We start from the raw sequence: 19,739 nt of genomic DNA on the forward strand, positions 1-19,739 counted from the left end.
AAGAAGATGCCATTCGTTTGATGAGAAATAAAAAGGAATATCAAAAATTCGAGTGGCTGAAGCGGAAGCAGCTACTTTCGAAGTAACAGAAAGAAAAGCAACAACTGGAGTGGGAGAGGTAGAGTCAAAAGGAGGATTCCTCACTTCTTTCTCTCATTCAAAACCATGCATGATACTTTCATCTCGCACGGCTCCTAAGTGATAAAAGAAAGAAGAACTCATCTTCTTTCTTTTTTGATTACTTGCCTCGTGTATGTATAAGAACGAATCCATTTGATTTCTAAAAAGGATTACTAATCCTTAACATTTCAAGGAATCCTTTATCAATGGTTGTGAATGACTAATTTTTCTCAATCTTTTCGACCTTGGTTCCATAGGAGCAAGTCACAAAGATTGAGAAATAGAACCATCTAAGTTGATTCGTTCTCAATAGCCATAAGATGATCATCTTAGGGTGATCCTTTTATCGACAAATGCTCCTATTACACTCATAGTCTCTGAAGGATGAGAACCGACTATGTAGAATCTACATCAAGAATTCAAGTATTGTATACATCATTAGTCCGATCCTTTGTAGGAACTACCCGTGACAACGAACTTACAAAATGAATCTCTTTATCATAAAGAGATTCGTTGTTCCTGACCCTGCTTCACCTTAATTGTTATTCGAACAAGTAAAAGTTATGTCTTGGTCCGAGTTGGGATAGCATTTCTCTTCTGCAGGTCCATGGAGTTTTGAAATATCCAAACATCTTAGAGATAGATAGAGAGGTAGGATTTTATCAAATGAACTGCACTCCTTCGTATACGTCAGCAGTCCATTGATGAGAAGGGGCTGGGGAAAGCTTGAACCCAATTCCTATAGTGATGAATATAAGCGAAATTGAAATTCCTGGGGAGTTATACATTTGTGTATTGATAAGACCATTCACTATTTCTTGAAGCTCGATCTCTTACCCGGATGAACCATATAGCCAAGAGAAACCATGAACCAAAATAGAAGAGCTTGCCCCACCCATGAGTAAATATTTCGTAGTAGCCTCAGTAGACCATACATCTTTCGTGGTATATCTAGATAACAGCTAGAAGTATAAACTGAAACATTCTGGAGCTATAAAGATAGTTGTTAAATCATTAGCACCGCATAAAAACATTCCTCCTAGAGTAGCTATTAATACGGATAATCAAAACTCTGTTATAGCCATTTCTGTACATTCAATTACTCTATGTTGGAGGAATACATAAAGTTGAACATAGTAAAATAAGAAATTGAAAGATTTCATTGAAATTGTTCGTTTGGAAATTTCCCAAAAAGCTAATCATAGGTTCTTCTGTCCACTAGAACAATAGGGCCGTTATGCTCATTACTAAATGATATGAATCCGCCCAAGACCGTTCAACCGACAACCCACTGGGGTGCTGATCCAATACAGATGAAGGTGGGGCCAATCACTAGAGCCAAAGCCAAGAAGTTCAAGGACAATCTTGCTGTCTTTATTGAAGGAATAAGTCATAATCAAGAGGGGTTGTCCATATCTAAAGAACCAAGGCCTCTTTTACTCATACAAGCAATAGAAGCCAAAACAGGCCCAGGTGATGTTTTTAGTGCCAATATGGAGGTCGGGTTGTATGAATAGGGTCCCCATTCTTATGAGTTCAATTCATATGGTGGATGAGTCATAGAAACCAGCCAAAGTAGCTTCAAAGCCGAACAACATAGTGGTTTGTACACAAGGGGAAGAAAGGCCAAAATTTGCTGTATTCTTTGCTGGCTTTACTGTATTTTACTGTACTAGCCTTCTCTCATATTTCTAAGCAAGGGCAACGTGAGGAACTTCATAATAAGCTTATTTGGCATTATCAACCTAGCCAAAAATTACCATATTTAGTTTCCTAATTTGTTTTTACTTTTTGTTTTAGGAAACTATCTTTAATTTTTGATTTGTATTTATTTATTTATTGAACAAATAAGTTTAGGAAAGTTTTTATTTTATTATTTTGTTTGTAAATTAATTAATTCCTAATTGAAAATAAGGGAATTAATTAATTAGATTAGGAAAAGGAAAGATTCGGTCAAGCTAGAACTCTTCATTGTGTGGCCGGTTTTTCCTAGGGTTTTTAGGGTTTATTTTGTTTCTTTCAAAGCCTCTTTAAAGGCTTATTTTTCAATAAGAATACAACTTTGATTTGAATTGAGAAAATACTTGTGAGACTAATTATCTCTTTGTTCTTTGGGAACACCTAAAACACCATTAGTGAATTGGTTGTTTTAGCCTGATTTATCAATAGGTTTTTCCATCCCCTATTGTGGCGTCTACATTATACCGAGGTTTCTAACCTTAGGTTGGTTAGGGGTTGAGGTCAATTCCATTAGAACTTGAACATAATTAGATCCGGGCTAATATAATATGGGTTTAGGAGTAGGTCATCCTAGTTTTGTATCATTTGGTATCGAAGCCAAATTTTGTTCAGGTTTGATCTATCTTTATTTTCTTTATTTGTTTTTGTGTTATTTTGCAATTTTAGCATTAGGTTAAGGTTGCATCCATCCCATACACGTTCTGCATTTAAAAAAATAAAAAATGAAAAAAAAAATCATTCCCAGTTGAATTAGGTTTCCTAGTTTTACTGTATTTTTTGTTTCGTAGTTTGTTGGTTGTCTTTCATCATTGTTCTTTTATTTTGGTTATTGTTGATTTTTCTTTGCTATTTTAGTCTTAAATATTTGCATTCATCTATTAAAAAAAATAAAAAAAATAAAAGAGTTTGCGGCAGCATTTGTTTCTATAAAAAAAAAAAAAAAAACTGCACATTTGTGTTTATTTAGAGGTCACGGGTTTTGGTGAATTTTTGGATTTGGAATTGCAAATTTGTTGTTTATTCTTGCTACTGCAGTTGTGTTTGATATTCAGTGAGTGAAAAAGAGAAAAAAAAAAAAAAGAAGAAGGCTGAATATAAAAAATATATACATATATCGGTTTGTTGACAATTGGTGTTTGAAGTTTGTTGCTGGAAATTTCTTGTAAGTACTGCTTCATTGATTATTTATTCCATATTTGGAGTTTCTAGAGAGTTATTTTTGCTGCTGGATAATTGAGTTTGAGTGCTAAATTATTTTGATTAAAATTAGTTAAAGGATTTGATACAGAAACTTGAATTACAAAGAACAACAACCAATAACTTTTCTATATTTTCGTTCTCTTTGATTCTTGTTCGTATTTGAATTTATTTTTCTATAATTTTATTATTGAACTCACAATCTATTACCATCTGGTCCAGTTCTTCAAAATTCCAAAGTTTTTTGCTTTATTTTACCTAGAAAAACAGAAAGTAGGTATTCTCATTCCGTTCGGTATTTGTTTATTTTTGCTTGATAAGTTTAATTAAAACATACTTGTGATCTAATTGCTGTGTTGAGAGTGTTTTAATTAGAACTTTGAGATAATTTTTTGAGTGCAAAAAGGCAAGAGAATGTGAGCTTAAAAGAGGGTAAAATCCGAAACTAGTGTGCAAATACGAGTGTCGAGACCTTGTTTGAGTGAAACACGTGAGGGAGTGAATATTGTGAGGATTTATTTTATTATTTTACTAACATGGCAGATTCTAGAATAAGAAGAGGAGACACACCACTGAGAATTAATGAAGAAGAGTCCGTAGGATTTCATGGTGATCCACGAGCTACCAGGAGTGGTGAGCAAACGGATTTGAAAGTTGTTTTGGAACAATTACAGTGGGTGAGTGCTCAAGTTGAGCACATGAATCAAAGGATGGGATGGCTAGAAGTTTCCCAAGGAATGCCAAACACAAGAAATAGGCAAGAATTCCATGAAGGTGGAGGTCGAGGACGAGGAGGCCATGAGAGACTGAGAGAGGAATTTGAGGAGGAGAATTTCGGTGGAGATTTTGAGGAAGGCATGGATGAAACCTTTGCTGTCGAAGAGAAAGCTGGCCGAGCAAGGTATAGGAGGGAAGAAACAGATGATAATCTTAGCAATGTCAAGATCAACATCCCACCATTCATGGGAAAAAGTGTTCCTGAGGCATATTTGGTGTGGGAAGAAAAGATGGAGATGATATTCGACTGCCATAATTATTTGGAGGGTCAGAAGGTGAAGTTGGTAGCAATGGAGAAGAGTTGGTGATGACTTGATCACAACATGGTGACAAATGAAAGGAGCCATGAGAAAGCGGTTTGTGCCATCACATTACCATAGGTTGCTGCATCAAAGGCTTCAATCTTTGTCTCAAGGAAGTAGGTTCATGGAGGATTATTACAAAGAGATGGAGATGATCATGATGAGGTTGAATATGAATGAGGATAGGGAGGCAACAATGGCAAGATTTCTTGATGGTTTGAATCGTGACATTGCCAACCAGTTTGAATTGCAACAATACTTGGAGTTGGAGGAGATGTTGCATGTTGCCATTAAACTTGAGCACCAATTTAAGAGGAGGGGTGTAGGGTCACGGCTTGGAGGTGTTTCCAGCAGTGGGAGATTCAATTCAAGTGGCTGGAGAAACAATTCAGCTAATGAAATCAAACCAAAACCTAAAGCTGGAGAAGAAAGTACCAACCAGTCAAAAAGGGAGGCCAAGATCGAATCTATCCAAGCACTTAGAGGTGAGATAAAATCTGATCCTAAACCTAAAAAATCTAGAGAAATAATTTGTTTTAAGTGCCAAGGAAGAGGACACATGGCCAGCCAATGCCCAAATAGAAGAATCATGGTATTAAAGGGTGATGGTGAGCTGGAATCTGCAAGTGAAGAGGTGAAGCTGAAACCGAGCAAGAGGAGGATTGCAATGATGATGAAGCCGAACCAGTAGACACAACTAATGCCGAGTTGAGCTTGGTTCCAAGGAGAATACTTGCTGTCTACAAAGATGAAGAGCAGATACAAAGAGAAAACATCTTCCACACTCGCTGCGAAATACAAGGTAAGATTTGTAGCATGATTATAGATAGTGGGAGTTGTACCAACATGATAAGTAATCTTATAGTTGATAAATTAGGCTTGAAAACAATTAAAGATCCAGAACCCTATAGGTTACAATGTGATGTGATTCCGCCCGAGCCCGCTCTACCGATAACCCGCTGGGGTGCTGACTCGACACGGATGAAGACTAGGCCAAACACAAGAGCTCAAATTAAGAGATTTAAGGGCAACCTGGGAGTATTTATACAGAGGGTAATCAATCTCAACAGAGCTTGTCCATACTTGAAGATACAAAGCCTATTTGAAGCATCCAAGTGGTGGAAGCCGATACGGACCCGGGTGACGGTTTTGGTACATTTTTGGAGTCCGAGAAGCATGAAATGGTTCCAATGCTTTATGGGTTCAATACATATGCCTAACAGGTCATGGAATCAAGTTAAAGCAGCCTCAAATGCAATCAAAAAGGGCTTGTACGGACAGCTTCAACAATTTGGCCGAATTTGCTGTATTGCTTGCTGGCTTTACTGTATTTTACTGTATTAGCCTTTTCTTATTTTTCCAAGCATGGGCAACGTGTGGGCCTTCATATTAAGTTTATTTGGCATCCTACAAAGCATCTAGAAGCTGATTTGGAGCTCAATTTGTTCAAAGATTGGTCAAAGTCAATTTAGTCAAAAAGCTAGTATTTTAGTTTCCTAATTTTATTCTACTTTTTGTTTTAGGAAACTACCATTATTTTTTAGTTTCTATTTATTTATTTTCTGGACAAATAAGATTAGGAAAGTTATTATTTTATTATTTTCATTGTAAATTAATTAATTCCTAATTCAAAATAAAGGAATTAATTAATCCAAATTAGATTAGGAAAAGGAAAGTTTCGGCCAAGGTAGACTTCTTCATTGTGTGGCCGGTTTTTCCTAGGGTTTTTAGGGTTTATTTTGTTTCTTTCAAAGCCTATTTAAAGGCTTATTTTTCATTAATAATATAACTTTAAAAACTTTGATTTGATTGAAAAAATACTTGTGAGATTAATTATCTCTTTGTTCTTTGAGAACACCTAAAACACCATTAGAGAATTGGTTGTTTTAGCTTGACTTATCAATAGGTTTTCCATCCCCTATTGTGGCGTCTACATTATACCAAGGTTTCTAACCACAGGTTGGTTAGGGGTTGAGGTCCATTCCATTAGAACTTGAACTTAATTAAAGATCCAGGCTAATATAATACAGGTTTAGGAGCAGGTCGTCCTAGGTTCGTATCATTTGGTATCAGAGCTAAATTTTGTTCAGGTTTGATCTATCTTTATTTGCTTTATTTGTTTTTGTGTTATTCTACAATTTTAGCATTAGGTTAAGGTTGCATCCATCCTATACACGTTCAGCATCTTAAAAAAAAAAAAAAAAATTCATTCCTAGTTGAATTAGGATTTCCTAGTTTTATCGTATTTTTGTTTCCTGGTTTGTTGGTTGTCTTTTATCATTGTTCTTGTTAATTTGGTTTCTGTTGATTTTTCTTTGCTGTTTTAGTCTTAGAAATTTGCATTCATACATTCAAAAAAAAAAAAAAAAAAAAGAAGAAGTTTGCGGCATCATTTAAAAAAAAAAAAAAAAAACTGCACATTTTGGAGGTCACGGGTTTGGTGTTTGTTTTGGAGTTGGAATTGCAATTTTGGTAATTATTCTTGGTACTTCAGTTGTTTGTGTTCTGTGAGTGAAAAAAAAAAAAAAGAAAAAAGAAAGAAGAGGTAAAGTCGAATAAACAAAAAAAAAAAAAAAAAAAAATTTCAGTTTGTTGGAGTTTGATTTGTTTGCTGGAAATTTGTTGGAGCTGCTGGTTTTTGATTATTTATTCAATATTTGAGTTGCTGGGAAATTATTCTTGCTGCTGGATATTTGGATTTTGGATGATTAAATTTTTTGGATTAAAATTAGTTAAAGGAATTGATACAAAACTTGAATTACAAGAACAACAACCAACACTTTTCTATATTTTTGTTCTCTTTGATTCTTGATCGTATTTGAATTTCTTTTCCTGGAATTTTATTCTTGAACTCATAATCTACTACCATCTGGTGCAGTTTTCAAAAATTCCAACGTTTTACCATTATTTTGTGTTTTCTTGTCTAGAAAGCCGAAAAATTAGGATTTGTTGGATTCTTTCGGTATTGCCTACATTTTGCTACTGTTTTGTTGATAAGTTTAATTAAAACATACTAGTGATCTAATTGCTGTTTTGTGGGTGTTTTAATTAGAACTTTGAGATAATTCATTGAGTGGAAAAAGGCAAGAGCGTGTGAGCTTAAAAGAGGGTAAAAGCCGAAACTAGTGTGCAAACACGAGTGTCGAGACCTTGTTTGAGTGAAACACGTGAGGGAGTGAATATTGTGAGGATTTATTTTATTTTTTGCAAAATTTTACTAACATGGCAGATTCTAGAATAAGAAGAGGGGATCCACCCTTGAGGATCAATGAGGAAGAGTCCGTAGCATTTCATGGCGATGACCGAGCTACCGGAAGTGGAGACCAAGTGGACTTGAGAACTATTTTGGAATCAATACAGCGGATGAGTGCTCAATTTGAGCATGTAAACCAAAGAGTGGGAAGATTAGAAGCCTCACAAGGAAGGCCGAATACAAGAAATAGGCAAGAATTCCATGGAGGACGAGGCCAAGGACGAGGAGGTCGCGAGAGGCCGAGAGAGGAATTTGATGAGGAGCCATTGGACGGTGACTTTGAGGAAGGTATGGACGAAACCTTTGCTGTCCAAGATAGAGCTGGCCGTGGGAGATATAGGAGGGAGGATACAGATGAAGATTTGGGAAATATCAAGGTTAATATCCCACCTTTTATGGGTAAAAGTGATCCTGAAGCTTATTTGGAGTGGGAAGAGAAAATGGAGATGATTTTTGACTGCCACAACTATTCGGAAGGTAAGAAGGTGAAGATGGCAGCAATGGAGTTTGGCCATTATGCACTCCAATGGTGGATAAATGAGCAAAGCACCCGAAGGAGGGTTAGTGAAGACTTAATTACAACATGGCGACAAATGAAAGGAGTCATGAGGAAGCGGTTTGTGCCATCCCATTACCAAAGGTTGCTGCATCAAAGGCTTCAATCTTTGTCTCAAGGAAGTAGGTCCGTGGAGGATTATTATAAAGAGATGGAGATGTTAATGATGAGGTTAAACATGAGGGAGGATAGAGAGGCAACAATGGCAAGATTTCTTGGAGGGTTAAACCGTGACATTGCCAACCAACTTGAATTACAACAATACTTGGAATTGGAGGAGATGTTGCATGTAGCCATTAAACTTGAGATCCAATTCAAGAGGAGGGGTGTTAGTACATGGTTTGGAGGAGTTTCTAGCAGTGGAAGGACAAGTTCAAGTGGCTGGAAAAACAATTCCACTTATGAAAACAAGATGAGGCCGAAATTAGGAGAAGAATCTACCAACCGGCCAAGAAGGGAGGTCAAGACCGAATCTGTCCAAGCACTTAGAGGTGAGATAAAATCTGATCCTAAACCTCAAAAATCTAGAGAAATAATTTGTTTTAAGTGTCAAGGAAGAGGACACATATCCAGCCAATGCCCAAATAGAAGAATCATGGTATTAAAGGGTGATGGTGAGCTGGAATCCGCAAGTGAAGAAAGTGGAGCTGAAACCGAGCAAGAGGAGGGTTGTAATGAAGATGAAACCGAACCTGTAGATACATCTAATGCCGAGTTGAGCTTGGTTTCAAGGAGAGTACTTGCTGTCTACAAAGATGAAGAGCAGATACAAAGAGAAAACATCTTCCACACTCGCTGCGAAATACAAGGTAAAATCTGTAGCATGATTATAGATAGTGGGAGTTGTACTAATGTGATAAGTAATCTTGTAGTTGATAAATTAGGCTTGAAAACAATTAAACATCCAGAACCTTATAGATTACAATGGCTTAATGATAATGGTGAGATGAAAGTAAACAAACAAGCCAAAGTAAAATTTAATATAGGTAGATATGAGGATGTAGTTTTATGTGATATTGTGCCTATGATTGCCGGACATATACTATTAGGTAGACCATGGCAATTTGATAAAGATGCTACTCATTTTGGTCGAGAAAATAGTATTGTTTTCAGGTTTAAAGGGAAGAAGATCAAGCTGGAACCATTATCTCCTAAAGAGGTTTATAAAGACCAATTACAAATGCAACAAAGGAGAGAAGCCGAGAAGCTCAAGGAAAAAGCAAGTATGGCACCAATGGCCTCACCATCCTTTCAAGAAGGTAAGATTGAGGTTGCTGACCAAGGTAAGGGTTCTAAGGTTCATGTTGAGTGGAAAGACCAAGAAAAAGCTGAGAGAGAGGTGAGAAAAGAGAGCAAACCCGAAAGCATAAAAAAACTAGAAATTTCCGCCAATGAGAGCCAAACCGAGGAAAGAAAAAGAAAAGAAAGAAAAGAGAGGAAAAACCAGAATTTTTATTTGAGTTTAGGGGATATTAATAAGGTTATTAAGTGTAAGAAACCTTTGCTGGTCATGATTTATAAAGAAAATTATTTTAATGATCAAACTAACATTGAAGAACTTGAATTGCCAAGTTCAATGATTTCTCTTTTGAAGGAATTTGGAGATGTCTTATCAAATGAAATTCCAAGTGGACTACCATCCATACAAGAGGAAAAATGTGAGCTTGCTGTCCAAGGTAAGTCTTCTAAAACCCAGCTTGAGTGGACAAATTATATTAAACCCAAAAGTGAGAAATTTGGTGCAAAAGCCGAGAGTGATGTAAAACCCATTGAATCCGTGAGTGTGAAAGAAAAAGAAAGGAAAAATATAAATTTTTATCTTAGCTTTGGTGATGTTAATAAAGTAATTATGAATAAGAAGTCATTGCTGACCATGACTTTTAAAGATAATTATTTAAAGATGTCTTTATTGCATAGAACTTTATCTGCATTGTTGAGAGCTTTACTTAGTGGCAATTTGAAAATTTGGGAAATATTGTTTGCTAACTTTAAAAAGTGTAATTTTTACCATAATGAGCATGTATTTCTAGATTTTGTTGTAATAGTGTTTGACCCAGGAGAATTGGTTTGGTTGCACTTACGAAACGAAAGGTTTCCTAATCAAAGAGAGTTAAAGCTCATGCCGCCTATGGATGGACCTTTTCAAGTTTTGGAGCCCAATAACAAGAATGCCTACAAGCTTGATTTACTAGGTGAGTATAACATGAGTGCTGCATTTAATGTTGCTGATTTAACTCCTTTTGCTGCAGGTGATGATCTTGATTTGAGGACAAATCCTTTTCAAGAGGAGGGGAATGATGTGATTCCGCCCGAGCCCGCTCTACCGATAACCCGCTGGGGTGCTGACTCGACACGGATGAAGACTAGGCCAAACACAAGAGCTCAAATTAAGAGATTTAAGGGCAACCTGGGAGTATTTATACAGAGGGTAATCAATCTCAACAGAGCTTGTCCATACTTGAAGATACAAAGCCTATTTGAAGCATCCAAGTGGTGGAAGCCGATACGGACCCGGGTGACGGTTTTGGTACATTTTTGGAGTCCGAGAAGCATGAAATGGTTCCAATGCTTTATGGGTTCAATACATATGCCTAAGAGGTCATGGAATCAAGTTAAAGCAGCCTCAAATGCAATCAAAAAGGGCTTGTACGGACAGCTTCAACAATTTGGCCGAATTTGCTGTATTGCTTGCTGGCTTTACTGTATTTTACTGTATTAGCCTTTTCTTATTTTTCCAAGCATGGGCAACGTGTGGGCCTTCATATTCAGTTTATTTGGCATCCTACAAAGCATCTAGAAGCTGATTTGGAGCTCAATTTGGTCAAAGATTGGTCAAAGTCAATTTAGTCAAAAAGCTAGTATTTTAGTTTCCTAATTTTATTCTACTTTTTGTTTTAGGAAACTACCATTATTTTTTAGTTTCTATTTATTTATTTTCTGGACAAATAAGATTAGGAAAGTTATTATTTTATTATTTTCATTGTAAATTAATTAATTCCTAATTCAAAATAAAGGAATTAATTAATCCAAATTAGATTAGGAAAAGGAAAGTTTCGGCCAAGGTAGACTTCTTCATTGTGTGGCCGGTTTTTCCTAGGGTTTTTAGGGTTTATTTTGTTTCTTTCAAAGCCTATTTAAAGGCTTATTTTTCATTAATAATATAACTTTAAAAACTTTGATTTGATTGAAAAAATACTTGTGAGATTAATTATCTCTTTGTTCTTTGAGAACACCTAAAACACCATTAGAGAATTGGTTGTTTTAGCTTGACTTATCAATAGGTTTTCCATCCCCTATTGTGGCGTCTACATTATACCAAGGTTTCTAACCACAGGTTGGTTAGGGGTTGAGGTCCATTCCATTAGAACTTGAACTTAATTAAAGATCCAGGCTAATATAATACGGGTTTAGGAGCAGGTCGTCCTAGGTTCGTATCACAATGGTTAAATGATAGTGGTGAGATGAGGGTAAATAAGCAAGCCAAAGTTAAATTTAATATAGGTAGGTATGAGGATGTTGTCTTGTGTGACATTGTACCAATGCATGCCGGACATATTTTACTAGGTAGACCATGGCAATTTGACAAAGATGCTATTCAATTCGGTCGAGAAAATAGTGTTGTTTTCAGGTTTAAAGGGAAGAAAATCAAGCTGGAGCCATTGACTCCCAAGGAGGTCTACAAAGATCAACTACAAATGCAACAAAGGAGGGAGGCCGAAAAGCTCAAGGAGAAAACAAGTATGGCACCAACGGCTTCACCATCCTTTCAAGAAGGTGAGATTGAGGTTGCTGATCAAGATAAGCTTTCTAGAACCCAAATCGAGCGGAAAAACCAAGAGAAAGCCAAGAGGGGGGTGAGAAAAGAGAGCAAACCCGAGAGCACCAAAAATCTGGAAATTTCCATCTATGAGAGCCAAACCGAGGGAAGAAAAAGAAAAGAAATAAAAGAGAGGAAAAACCAGAATTTTTATTTGAGTTTTGGGGATATTAATAAGGCTATTGAATGTACAAAACCCTTGCTGATCATGATATATAAAGAAAATTATTTTTTGCTGATCATAATATATAAAGAAAATTATTTTAATGATCAAACTAACCTTGAAGAACTTGAATTGCCAAGTTCAATGATTTCTCTTTTGAAGGAATTTGGAGATGTTTTTCCGAATGAGATTCCAAGTGGACTACCATCTATTCAAGGGATAGAACATCAAATTGACTTTGTCCCAGGGGCTACCATGCCAAATAGACCAGCATATAGAAGCAATCCCAAGGAAACAAAGGAGCTGCAAAAACAGGTAAGTGATTTGCTTGATAAAGGATATATCCGTGAGAGTTTAAGTCCATGTGCTATTCCTGTTTTGTTGGCACCTAAAAAGGATGGTTCTTGGAGAATGTGTGTTCATTGTAGGGCTATAAATAACATCACCATTAAATATAGACATCCCATTCCTAGGTTAGATGATATGCTTGAGGAGTTGCATGGTGCTTGCAAGTTTACTAAAATTGATCTTAGGAGTGGTTATCATCAAATTAGAATGAAAGAAGGTGATGAATGGAAAACCGCATTTAAAACTAAATATGGGCTATATGAATGGTTAGTTATGCCTTTTGGATTATCTAATGCACCTAGTACTTTCATGAGGCTTATGAATCATGTAATGCATCCATTTATTGGTAAATTTGTGGTTGTTTATTTTGATGATATTTTGGTGTATAGTCGAAACTTGGATGAGCATGTGGATCAACTTAGGCAAGTTTTGCAAGTTCTTAGAAAGGAAAGAATTTTTGCAAACATGAACAAGTGTGATTTTTGCAAAGATGAGCTTGTTTTTCTAGAATTTGTAGTAAATGCTGCAGGAATCAAAGTGGATCAAGCTAAAGTGCAAGCAATCAAAGAGTGGCCGGTTCCTACAAAAATCACCCAAGTGAGGAGTTTCCATGGCTTGGCAAGTTTTTATAGAAGATTTTTCAAGACTTTTAGCACCATGTCCGAACCTTTGAATGAAATTGTCAAGAAGAATGTTGGCTTTAAATGGGGGAAAGTACAAGAAAAATCTTTTAATTTGTTGAAAGAAAAATTGTGTAATGCACCTTTATTAGTTTTGCCAAATTTTTCTAAGACTTTTGAAATTGGTGTGATGCTTCGGGTGTAGGTATTGGAGCTGTCTTAATACAAGAAGGAAGACCCATAGCCTACTTTAGCGAAAAATTAAATGGAGCTGCACTAAACTACCCGACATACGACAAGGAGATGTATGCTTTGGTGAGGGCTTTGGAGACGTGGCAACATTATCTCATGCCAAAGGAGTTTGTGATTCATACGGATCATGAGTCTTTGAAGTATATTAAGGGTCACAAAAAGCTCAACCAAAGGCATGCCAAGTGGATTGAATTTATTGAAACCTTTCCATATGTGATCCGCTACAAAAAAGGTAAGGAAAATGTGGTTGCCGATTGATTATCGCAAAGGTATGTACTCTTTTCTACCTTAGATGCTAGATTGCTTGGATTTGAACAATTGAAAGAACTTTATGAGCATGATAGTGACTTTGGAGAAATTTTTATAATCTGTTTGAAACATGGATTTAATAAATTTTACATATTTGAGGCGTATATGTTTAAGGAAAACAAACTTTGTGTGCCTAATCGTAGCATTAGGGAATTATTGGTTCGGGAAGGACATGGGGGTGGTTTAATGGGTCATTTTGGTGTTTCTAAAACTTTATCCTTGCTGCAAGAACATTTTTATTGGCCTAACATGAGGAGAGATGTTGAGAGAATTTGTGAAAGATGTTTGAAGTGCCGAAAAACAAAATCAACATTGAAGTCACATGGATTCTACAAGCCTTTGTCGATCCCTACCTATCCTTGGGTAGATTTGTCTATGGATTTTATTCTTGGTTTGCCTAGGTCAAGGACAGGTAAGGATTCAATATTTGTTGTAGTAGATAGGTTTTCTAAGATGGCACATTTTATTGCATGTAATAAAGCTGATGATGCATCCAATATTGCTAATTTATTTTTCAAGGAAATTGTGAGATTGCATGGAATGCCAGGAACTATTATTTCGGATAGGGATGCTAAATTCTTAAGTTATTTTTGGAAAACTTTGTGGGCTGAGTTAGGTACTAAGCTTTTATTTTCAACTACTTGCCACCCACAAATAGATGGGCAAACCGAAGTTGTGAATAGAACCTTGTCCGCTTTGTTATGTGCTTTAATTAGTAGATATTTGAGAACTTGGGAAGAATGTTTGCCGCATGTTGAATTTGCTTATAATAGGTCTTTACATTCAGCTACTAAATATACACCATTTGAAATTGTTTATGGTTTTAATCATTTGACTCCATTAGATCTAACCCCTTTACCTTTGAGTAAGTGTGCTAATCTAGATGGAAAATAAAAAGTTGATTTTATAAAACAGATTCATGATTAGACAAAGGCAAATATTGAGAGGAGGACCAAGCAATATGCAAAGGTGGCTAATCAAGGCCGAAAACCAATAGTCTTTGAACCTGGAGATTGGGTGTGGCTGCATTTGAGAAAAGAAAGATTTCCCGAACAAAGGAAATCAAAACTCATGTCGAGAAGTGATGGATCTTTTCAAGTTTTGGAGAGGATAAACGACAATGCCTACAAACTTGATCTACCGGGTGAGTATAATGTTAGTGCCACCTTCAATGTTGCTAATTTGTCTCCTTTTGCTGCAGGTGATGACTTTGATTTGAGGGCAAATCCTTTTCAAGAGGAGGGGAATGATGCGAATCCGCCAGAGGCCGTTCAATCGACAACCCGCTGGGGTGCTGATCCAATACAGATGAAGGTGGGGCCAATCACTAGAGCCCAATCCAAGAAGTTTAAGGACAATCTTACTGTCTTTATCCAAGGAATAAGTCATAATCAAGAGGGGTTGTCCATATCTAAAGAACCAAGACCTGTTTTACTCATGCAAGCAATAGAAGCCAAAACGGGCCCGAGTGACGTTTTTAGTGCAAATATGGAGGTCGGGTTGTATGAATTGGATCCTCATTCTTATGAGTTCAATTCATATGGTCGATGAGTCATATAAACCAGCCAAATCAGCTTCAAAGCGGAACAACGTAGTGGTTTGCATACAAGGGGAAGAACGGCTGAAATTTACTGTATTCTTTGCTGGCTTTACTGTATTTTACTATATTAGCCTTTTCTCATAGTTCTAACGAAGCGCAACATGAGGAACTTCATAATAAGCTTATTTGGCATTCCACAAAGACTATTGAAGCTGATTTGGAGTGCAATTAGGTGAAAGAAGGGTCATTATCAACCTAGCCGAAAATTACCATATTTAGTTTCCTAATTTGTTTTTACTTTTTGTTTTAGGAAACTATCTTTAATTTTGGATTTGTATTTATTTATTTATTGAAAAAATAAGTTTAGGAATTTTTTTTTTATTATTTTGTTTGTAAATTAATTAATTCCTAATTGCAAATAAGGGAATTAATTAATTAGATTAGGAAAAGGAAAGATTCGGTCAAGCTAGAACTCTTCATTGCGTGGCCGGTTTTTCTTAGGGTTTTTAGGGTTTATTTTGTTTCTTTCAAAGTCTATTTAAAGGCTTATTTTTCAATAAGAATACAACTTTGATTTGAATTGACAAAATACTTGTGAGATTAATTATCTCTTTGTTCTTTGAGGACACCTAAAACACCATTAGCGAATTGGTTGTTTTAGCTTGACTTATCAATAGGTTTTTCCATCCCCTATTGTGGTGTCTACATTATACCAAGGTTTCTAACCATAGGTTGGTTAGGGGTTGAGGTCAATTCCATTAGAACTTGAACATAATTAGATCCGGGCTAATATAATACAGGTTTAGGAGCAGGTCGTCCTAGGTTCGTATCACTAAACTTGTTGAAGAGATGAAATACAACCAATGTATATCCTTTTGATCAGAGGTTAAATTGATCATTAGAAGAAGAATTAGGCCCAAAATTAGGATACATAATGGGAAAATAAAACTTCCATCAAAGAGAAGCAAATGACAGGCTTTCATAAAAATTCTCATAGAATCGAGAATGACGTTTTCATTATGTACATGCCAGATCATGAATTAGTAACTGCGTCCAATCTCCAAAAAATCCCAATGTTTCGAACTTTTTGGAATGGAATTTTTACGGAATCCCCATGAATAGGATCAAACCTTATTCCATTGTATTTACATGAGATTCCTCTTTCTTATTCTTAACCAAGTCCCGAGAGGGCTTAGTAGATCCATGATTTATGTTTCGTCATTCCTTTCCTTCTAGTTTGTTTCAAGAAATATATTGATCAATTCTGATTCTTTATTTTTCTATTGATTCTTTTCCGATCAAGATGTATGGATCCATGGGTCTATGTGTCTATATAGATCCTGTTCATGGATTAACGAAAATGTGCAAAAGCTTTATTTGCCTCTGCCATTCTATGAGTCTCTTCCTTTTTGCGTATGCTTTTGGGATGCCCTTAATAACCAATGAATGGCAAGTGCTTTTCCTTGTGTGGATCCTATTTCAATGGGGACTTGATGATGCAAATCCGCCCGTGCCCACACAATCTACAACCCACTAGGGTGCTGACCCGATATGGATTAAGACAGGGCCGATCACTAGGGCTCAAGCTAAGAGGTTTAAGGACAACCTTCATGCCTTTATCTAAGGGTAATTCATTCTCTAAAGGGATTGTCCATACCTGAAGATACAAGGCCTATTTTGAGCATACAAGTGGTGAAAGTCGATACGAACCTGGGTAACAGTTTTCGTGCATTTATGGATTCTGCATAGCGGGAAATGGTGTCAAATATTCTTGAATTCACTTGATATCACTAAAAATTCATGGGAACTGGTCAAGGTCGAAGCTAAGCTGGCCATTTAAGTGGTGTGCGCATGAGAGAGAAATTGGCCGTGTTTTACTGTATTTCCCGCTGACTTTATTGTACTCTGTTGAGTTGGCTTTTTCTCTTTCTTCCAAGCAACGACAATGTTTAGGTCTTCATAATCAGCCTATTTGGCATCCTACAAAGCATATGGAAGCTGATTTGGAGCCTAAATTGGTCAATGATTGATCAAAGTCAACTTAGTCAAAAAGATAGTGTTTTCGTTTCCTAATTTGGTTTCTACTTTTTGTTTTATGAAATTACCTTTACTTTTTGGTTTCTATTTATTTATTTGCTGGATAAATAAGTTGAGGGAATTTATTATTTTATTATTTTCATTGTAAATTAATTAATTCCTAATTCAAAATAAAGGAATTAATCAATCAAAATTAGACTTTGAAAGGAGGAGACTTTAGGCCATATTAGGAATCTTCATTGCATGGCCGGTTTTACCTATTGTAATTAGGGTTTATTTTGTTTCATCTTACCCTATAAAATGGCTTATTTTTTAGGAAGAAAACACCATTAATAGTATTAATAATTTATTTTGTAAGATTAAATTTCTCTTTGTTCTTTTGAACACCTAAAACACCATTAGTGAATGAGTGTTTAAGCTTGACTTATCAATAGGATATCCATCACCTATTGTGGCGTCTTCATTATATACTGAGGTTTCTAATCACAAGTTGGTTAAGAATCAGGGTGACCATTAGAACTTGAACATAATTAGATCTGGGCTAATATAATAAGGGTTTATTTGTTTTTGTGTTATTGTGCAGTTTTAGCATTAGGTTAGGGTTGTGTCTATCATCATACACGTTCTGCATATTTCAAAAAAAATTAAAAATTTCCTAATCAAATTAGGTTTTCCTAGTTTTACTGTATTTTTTGTTTCCTAGTTTGTTGGTTGTCTTTCATCATTGTTCTTGTTAATTTTGGATTATTGTTGATTTTCCTTTGCTATTTTGGTCTTAATTATTTGCATTTATATATTCAAAAGAAAAAATAAAACATAAAAGAGAGTTTTGAAAGCATATTGCATAAAAAACCTAAAATTTGTGCAATTTGTTTTTTGTTTGAAGAGTGGTCTCGGGTTTGGTGAATTTGTGGCTTTAGAATTGCAATTTTTGGTGTTGATCCTTGCTACTATAATTGTGCCTTTTTATTCTTGTTGTTGGAGGCCACGGGGTTCGTGATTTTTTTCTGTTGGAATTGTAATTTGGTTGCTAATTTTTGTTATTGGATTTATGTTTGATATTCAGTGAAAAAAGAACAAAAAGAAGAAGAAAAGCGGAATAATAAAAAAAAAATTCGATTTTGTTGAATTTGGTGCTGAAATTTGTTGATGGAAATTTCTTGGAGCTGTTGATTTGTTGATTATTTATTCAATATTTGGAGTTGTTGGAGAATTATTTTTGTTGCTGGATATTTGAATTTTGGATACTTAAATTATTTGGATTAAAATTAGTTAAAGGATTTTATACAAAAACTTTAATTACAAGAACAACAACCAACATTAGTCCTTATTTTTGTTCGTGTTTGGAATTCTTTTCCCAAATTTTTATTCTTCGTTCTTTAATTTATTACCATCTAGTACAGTTCTTATTGATTCCAAAAATAAAAAAATAAAAATTTCTTGTAATTTGCCTTATTTTGCCTAGAAAAGCCGAAATTTAGGTATTTTAAATTCATTCGGTATTACTTGCTTTTTGCTACTGTTTTGTTGATAAGTTTAATTAAAACATACTTGCATCCAAATGCAATTTTATGGGTGTTTTAATTAGAACATTGAGATAATCCATTGAGTGGAAAGAGGCAAAAGTGTGTGAGCTTAAAAGAGGGTAAAAGCCGAAACTAGTGTGAAAACACGAGTGTCGAGACCTTGATTGAGTGAAACACTCGAGGGAGTGATATTTAGTGAGAATTTATTTTATTACATTATTTATACTAACATGGCAGATTCAAGGTTGAGGAGAGGAGATCCACCACTAAGAATCAATGAAGAAGAATCCGTAGGATTCCATGGTGATTCCCGCGCTACGGGGAATGGCGAGCAAATGGACATAAGGGCTGTCTTGGAACAATTGCAGTGGATAAATGCTCAATTCCACCACATAAATCAAAGGATGGACAGAATAGAAACATCTCATGGAGGACCAAATGATACGAACCTAGGACGACCTGCTCCTAAACCCATATTATATTAGCCCGGATCCTTAATTAAGTTCAAGTTCTAATGGAATGGACCTCAACCCCTAACCAACCTGTGGTTAGAAACCTTGGTATAATGAAGACGCCACAATAGGGGATGGAAAACCTATTGCTAAGTCAAGCTAAAACAACCAATTCTCTAATGGTGTTTTAGGTGTTCTCAAAGAACAAAGAGATAATTAATCTCACAAGTATTTTCTTAATCAAATCAAAGTTGTATTCATATTGGAAAATAAGCCTTTAAATAGGCTACAAAGCCACGAAATAAAACCATAAAAATAAAGAAAAACCGGCCACCACATAGAAAGTAACCAAGTTGGCCGAAACTATACTTCCTTTCCTAATCTAAGTTTGATTAATTAATTTCTTTATATTAAATTAGGAATTAATTAATTTACAATGGAAAGAATAAAATAGAAACCTTCCTAAAGTTATTTGTCCAGAAAATAAATAAATAAAACCAAAAAGTAATGGTAGTTTCCTAAAACAAAAAGTAAAAACAAATTAGGAAACTAAAAATGCTAGCTTTTTTTATCAAGTTGAATTTGATCAATCTTTGACCTCTTTGAGCTTCAAATCAGCTTCTAGATGCCTTTTAGGATGCCAAATAGGCTGAATATGAAGTCCCACACGTTGCCCATGCTTGGAAAAATAAGAAAAGGCTAATACAGTAAAATACAATAAAGTCAGCAA

The 19,739-nt window shown here is 35.6% G+C and overlaps 1 pseudogene; it reads right to left on the bottom strand.

Annotated features, from left to right (window-relative positions):
* Positions 1 to 444: 444 nt before the first annotated feature.
* On the bottom strand, positions 445 to 16,031 carry LOC132804106 (NAD(P)H-quinone oxidoreductase subunit 2 A, chloroplastic-like; annotated as a pseudogene).
* Between the last annotated feature and the right edge of the window lie 3,708 nt (positions 16,032 to 19,739).

This window comes from Ziziphus jujuba, chromosome 6, assembly GCF_031755915.1.
Source record: "Ziziphus jujuba cultivar Dongzao chromosome 6, ASM3175591v1".
Classification (NCBI taxonomy): Eukaryota; Viridiplantae; Streptophyta; class Magnoliopsida; order Rosales; family Rhamnaceae; genus Ziziphus; species Ziziphus jujuba.